Here is a 7,378-nt window from a genome sequence, read left to right on the forward strand (position 1 = left end):
TCTTGGATGCCTTAAATGATACACACAATATCTATAATGTAAGCACCCGAGAGAGGCCAACACATAATGGCTGGTTTCTGTTGGAAGTGCTGGATGCTCATCTCCAACAGACTCTGGGTACTAGCCCACACGGCCTCCTGAGGCAAAGAGAAAAGGAGTCTGTGCACAAGATTGCGCTACTCCCCTTATACAGAACAATACCTGAATCCTGAGCAGCCCTCCTACCCCAAAGAGTAGAATCACTCTATTGTATTGATGTTCTGGTCTCCCACCTTGGAATGGAAGGAATGTAATGAAAAACAAGCCCACTCTCCCCATCAGAGCTCCTGCTGTCAGATACTTCCCTCCTTAACAGCTGAAAAAGAGACGATTTCCGATTAGGAAACTGGATTGGGATGAAAAAGGGTCACAAATAATTTCTTATTTGCTCCTGACCCCCTAGTGTGTATTAGGGAATGCCTGGCCTAGACCTTTTCTGAGGTCAAGGCTGCTACAGAGGAGTTTATTCATTGCTTTGGCTCACATAAGATTTTTAACAAAAGTTTGTTAAACGAATGATAAGTGTCAAGAACAACAGGAAGGAGCAGGGCAGAGTCAGCTGCTAGAAAGAAGGAAAGTTTTGTTACGTGGAGCTCACTTTTTTACTTCCCCTGGCAGACAACTTTCTTCTGCTTCTTAAAGAAGCCATGAGGTGGGGCAGGGGGAAGGGGATGGTACTAGTTCAGGAAAAACTTTGGGGTTATGCCATTACCCCCAAGTTTTTTCCAATCAACTGTTGGAAGAAAAATCTTAGACAAATTAAATTTAACAGAGTTTGTTTGAGCAAAGGAGCAATTTGCAATCAGGTAGCCTCCCAAAACAGACTCTGGCGCTGCTCTGTAGTATAAGATTTACGGAAAGAGAGAGGAAAGTGACATACAGAAAACAGAAATGAGATACAGGAACAGCTAGATAGGTTATGGCTTAAAGTTGACCTTATTTGAACAGAGTTTGAACAGTTAACCATCTGTGATTGGCCAAAACTCTGTGATTGGCACAAAAGTAGGTTATGGCTGTTTATATATCCAGTTAGATTACAGTTAACTGTGTACAGAGAAACCTTTAGGGACAACTTAAAATATGTAAGGGGGCAGCTTTAGGCTAAATTTAGTTTAACACAACCAGTAAGTAGGATTCCTGGGCTGGGGGCAAATCAGAATGAATGAATGAAAAGAAGCTCTGACCTGTCTGTGGTGCTTTCTACTTTTGCAAATACCCTGCTCTCTGGAGAGCTGCATAAACCAAATAGCTGACATGAAAAATAACTTAGGGGAAAAGGTGATATATACTAGGTGCCCAGTAAAGTAGGGAGAAACTTAGGGGCCATGAAATTTCAGAACAAGACTCACAGACTCACAGAGAGGGGAAAGTGGGAGCCAATTCAGGTCTTGTTGCTCTGTCAGAATTGCAAATTGCCCTGGAGGATGGCCAAGGACATCTTTCAAACCCCTCCAGCCACATGCTACTCCAGGGATCAGGCACATCAGTAGTTTTCAACCATGGCTGAATACTGGAACACTCACTGGGACCTTTTAGGCCAGAGGATTCTAGTAGGTGATCGGCAAAGTGAATGACCAAGCCCAGAGAAGCAACAGGGGAAAAGAATGCTGTGAGGAGTCTGTAAGCAAATGTGCAGCGGCAGGAATTTGCCTGTGAAAGTCAAGAAGGAGGAGGGAAGCCAGCAAGAGTGGAGGAAAGATATTTATAAGGCAGCAACAACAGATGAAGTCACAGCCAGCTTGAAGCCAAGTTTTTTGCAGCCCTTAAATGCAGGCAAAATGTGTTCCCTCACCATGTGACAAAAGGGTATCTTCATTTTTGTTCTTAAGCACCCACTAAATCCCAAGCACAAACATTGTATTTCATCTTTTTAATCCTCACAAAATATTCGTTTACTCTTGTAGTCAATATCTATTTAGTGCCTGTTATATGCCAGACACTGCTATGGACAACCAAACAGACATGCTCTCTCCTTAATTCTAATGATAGAGATAAATTTATATCAAATAAGCAAAGAGTTACAAAATTCATTAATTTAGAAATGTTAAAAATCAAATAAACAAACATGATTTTTTTCCTAGCAGTAATAAGTGCTAAGAATAAGTTGCACGATAAAAGAGAGCTTTCCAGATTAAAACAGGCTTTATGATGTCTCTTAACGTTCTCTCTTCTTAAGTCAAAAATTCCCAGTTCCTTCCGAAGTTTCCATAATACTTTCTATGACCTTTACAAGGCACAGCGTTACCTAACGAGAATATTTGATTGATGAAAGAATGTGCACTGTGGGCTCTTGTTTGAATCTTGACTTGAACTCACCAGCTGGGGGATTTTGAGAACATCGTCTGTTTCTTTATCATAAAAATGAAAAGAGAAATCTTGTCCCTTAAATCTGATTGCCTGGATGTAATGGCAGGATGCAGATGCAGTTTCCACCACAGCTGCTGGCACACAGGGAGTGTTTAAAAACAGTCTCCTTTCCTTCACCCCCGCACCGTGTACACGTCATAGCCAACCCGTTGAAATCACACATATGCACACACACCTGGCTGTCTGGATGCTCAAGGATGGACTGTTATCTCTTATAAAAGACAACTACAAATGTTGGGAACACACAAAACAGCCCATTGATATCCATTTGGCTGCTATAAAAATTTTAAGTATGAGAACTTCCTGAGCAATAGATTCTGAAATTACACCCTCGGGCAATTCCTTCTGCAAACTACCTAATTTATGAACATGTGGGACCTGCTGCCCTGGTCCTAGGAGATCACTGGAACTATCAGGACTACGGTCAGAAGGACAGTGATTCACAGCTTTGCCCCCCTTTAAGGATGGTCTCCAAAGGTTTGTTTTTCATGGGGTGTAACAAAAATGTCCTCTAAGTTTACACAGATACACACTGAGTTCGGGACTCCTTGCGGTATTTCCTAGGTAACTAATAGGGTCTCAGGGGAATGAGATCAGCTAATGCACACCCAAGCTGGTTTGTGTGTTTCTGTGAGGTGAGGTGGAACCCCTTCAGAAAATGAGAGACATGTGACCACAATGAGATAGGTATGTCTTTGGGGGCCCTGATCAAGACACTTCATGAAATGGTGGTTTTCTTCCTTTTACAAAGGAGTATTTCCCAGTTAATTATCATTTGATAAGTTTTGACGTACTGACATTTTTCAAAAGTGAGTTTAACGGTGATATGTTGTCAATACTCTAATGGAGAATTGTACTATAGTTCTGCATGATGCTACTGTTAGGGATAACTACTAAAGGACCCACGGAATCTCACTGTAACATTCTCAGAAGTGCACGCTAATCACAATGATCTCAAAAGAAGAAATTTGGCCAGGCATGGTGGCTCACGCCTGTAATCCCAGCACTTTGGGAGGTCGAGGTGGGCAGATCATGAGGTCAGGAGGTCGAGACCATCCTGGCTAACACAGTGAAACCCTGTCTCTACTAAAAAATACAAAAAATTAGCCAGGCGTGGTGGCGGGTGCCTGTAGTCCCAGCTACTCATAAGACTGAGGCAGGAGAATTGCTTGAACCCGGAAGGCGGAGGCTGCAGTGAGCCGAGATCACACCCCTGCACTCCAGCCTGGCGACAGAGCGAGACTTCGTCTCGAAAAAAGAAAGAAATTGTATTTAAAAATGTTACTTAGGCTATCCACCAAGCAGATGCAATGTGAAGACCTTTTTTAGATCTTGATTCGAGTATACAAAGTGTAAAGGCCCTTTTTTAAGTCAATCAGGAAAATGTGGAATTAGGCGTTCGCTGATACGAGGAAATTATTTTTAATTTTGTTAGACATAATAACACCTCCATTATTATACCACATGGTGGTAATGTTTCTTGAAAGTGCCCTTATCTGTTAGATACGTATTCTGAATTATTTATAGGTACAAAAGCATCATATCTAGAATTTAAAGAGCTCAAGAAACAAGTGTGGGGAGAGGGAGATGAGACAGGATTTACAAATGCTGAAGCTAAACTATGGGCGTATACACGGTGAATAATTATGCTATTCTCTCTGTTGATATATATATTTAAATTATATGATTTAAAAAATTTTTGAAAATGTCAGCTCATGGTCAAGCACAAGGTATGACAAATTCAGCTAAAAACAGCAAGACCACGCATGGCTGGGTGGTCATTGGTCACCACAGCCAACACAGAAGGAGCTGTTCCCAGTGTTTAATTTAAACACATAGAGTGATTCATTCAAATGAGAAATGTAACTATCAAGAATCAGAAACTCATGAGTGTGGACATTTAGGTGAGAAAAAAAACAAAAAGGAAAAGGTGTCCAGCAGAGTGAATGGACATGGCAGCCACTCCAATGTTGGCAACCTAAGATCTTGGGTGGTGCAGGATGTCGCTGGATTGCAAATCCACCAGGGCAGGTGCCTGTCTGTTGTGCTTGCTTCTAATCACAGACACTAGTACCATGCCTGGTCTGAGGCTAGTCCTCAAAAGTTAGCTATCGAATGAATGCATGAAAAGGGGTAGTTTCTGAAGTGCTCAGCAAGAACCAAAACTGGGAAAGAAAAGATGAGGGCAAGTTCAGATGGAGAGAGGCCATCTCCAGCAGCCAGGTCTCATGAAGCAGGAGGGAAGCATTTTTCAGGAGAGCGAATGTGAGCTGGACCAACCAGCATGAGTGAGGGCACTGGCCAGCATGCTCCCTCTTTCACTGCTTCTCCGATTTGGCTTATGGTCTATAAAGTAAGGACAGTACTTGCTCCACACTTTTCTTATGAGGATTAAACAGGTTATAACAATTTTACTATGTATGATCCAGATTACTTGTCTTTAATTCCTATCTCTGTTCATTTTGACCCTGGGTAGGTCCCTTAACCTGTCCACACCCAATTTCCTCAAATGTGGGGAATAAGAGCACCTACCCTGAGGACTGATGTAAGGTTAAAGACTTCATGCGAATGGGTGTCATCGAGCACGATGCTCAGGCAGCGCTCCACAAGTGGAAATATTACTGTTACATTATTGTCATCATCATTAGCACTGGAGGAACTTCTCAAAGATTAACCCCCCCTTTTTTTCCCTTGCATTTCCCTTTCACTCAGGACAATTCAATGAGGTTTCTGCATCACGAATGAGAAATGAGCTTCAGAAGAACAAAGGAACTCCACATAACATGCTCAGTCTTCCACGTGGCACGTAATAAGCCCTAAAACAAATCAACGAATGAAATTCAGACTTATTATTTGTAATTGTTAGTGCTTCTAACCCCCAATGCACTACTCTTCCCTTTATGTTATGCCCTGTATTTTCGGAAATTATTACAGTTTCAAATACCACTTGCTGATGAGAGAACATCTGTCGTGTGTGCTTAGGTTTTCCTTCCAGACATCTGGCAGTATCCATGATTTTCAATATCCGAGTAGCCTAAGTCACTTCATTTTTGAACTCTCGTGCTCCTTGGAGGAAAACAAATGAATCTGCTTTTTTTTTTTGAAACAGGCTTTGTTCCTGTATAACCCACCAAAAGGAAAGCATATACAAAGGCACACGTGCGCACACACAGGCACACCTGCACATGTTTATACATACGTGAATACAGGCATATACACATACATAGGTACACACTCACATGTGTGTACACAGGTGCATGCACACACAAGGCACACACTCACACGTACAAACACACGTGAACACAGGTGCAGGCACACACACGTGTGTACACATGTGAACACAGGCACATGAACACACGGACACACACATGCACACACATGTGAACACAGGTGGATGCATGCACAGGCACACACACGTGTGACACATGTGAACACAGGCACATGCACACACAGGCACACACTCACGTTTGTACACACGTGAACACAGGCACATGCACACACAGACACACACGTGCACACACTTGTACACACATGAACACAGGCACATGCACACACACACAGGCATACACTCACACGTTTATACACATGTGAACATAGGTGCATGCACACACACGGGTACACACTCACACTTACATACACATGTGAACACAGGTGCATGCACACACAGGCACACATGTGCACACACTTGTACACACGTGAACACAGGCAGTGAACCCACACAGGCATCCACTCACATGTATGTACACACGTGAACACAGGCACACACACTCATATGTGTGTACACACGTGAACACAGGCACATGCACACGTTTGAAGAACGGCAGTGGAAGGGCTGGTGAGCCTGCTCGTTTGGCAAGCATACTCAAAAGATGAAGTGAAAAGAAAGTAGTGGGAGGGCACATGAGCTGGCAGGAGATATCTTGTGAGCCATTTCCTTTCTTCTCTAATAATAGGAATGCTGGCTTACAGGCAGTTTTACCCCCTGGGATGGCAAAGCCCTCTCTGTAGCTATTCTTAGAGATGCTGGTTATATTGGCCGAGGGAAGCTTGCTGCTCTGAAAACACAGGGCTGAGAAATGTCTGGAAACTCACTGCAGCTCTAATCTGAAGGTTGAGTGCTGAGAGTCCACAGAGATCAAGCTACATGCGATGATTGTGCTTGCAGGAAAGGCAGGGTATGGTGGAATTGGTGTCAGAGGATTCGAGGTCAGCTTCTAACTAGCTCTCTGGGTTTAGGCAAGCCACTCCCAATCTCTATCTTAACAGGAATTTTTAAACACCCCTTAGTAAGTCTTGAAAAGTGCTCAACACAGTTCCTGGCACACAGCAAAGCCTAAATAAACACTGACACCCATGATTGTAGACATGGTACTGTGCTAAGTGATTGAGGATTGAACAGTCCTCCACAGGAGTGCATGGTTGAACCTAGAAATAAGAGCAAGCCCGACCACAGAGGCACATACAAGACACAAAGAACACACTCACAGAGAAGGATTTGGTCTTTCTTTGGAGACGAGGGAGAGAGAGAAGTTCCCAGGGGCAGTCCTATTGAAGCTGAACTAAGGAAAGTCAATGAGAGATCAGAGACATAGAGTAGGGCACTCTAGGCAGGAGGAAGGGCCTGATCAAAGCCCAGAGGTGTCTCTGGGGAGCTCCAATGAGTCAGTCTCTTGCTAGAGAGAGGGAGGGGGGTGGGAAATAATGTCATTGAAATACTCATGACCAAGGCATGAACTCCAAGCTTCCTTCCATCCATAACAATCTGTATGACTCTGAGACTCCCCACTTGCTTTTTCTATTGACTAAGTCATTAACGGGTCAGGCTTCATCATGATCTGGCAGAGCAGATGCTTACAATCTGGCTGCTGGGCCTCGAGAGCATGGCTTGGAGCTGGTGCCAACTTCTTTATCATCTTTAAAATCGGGAATGAACAGATTTCTGCCTTTTCCTAAGTGTGGGGTTGTTCTGCAC

Source organism: Mandrillus leucophaeus, unplaced genomic scaffold, assembly GCF_000951045.1.
Source record: "Mandrillus leucophaeus isolate KB7577 unplaced genomic scaffold, Mleu.le_1.0 Scaffold317, whole genome shotgun sequence".
NCBI lineage: Eukaryota > Metazoa > Chordata > Mammalia > Primates > Cercopithecidae > Mandrillus > Mandrillus leucophaeus.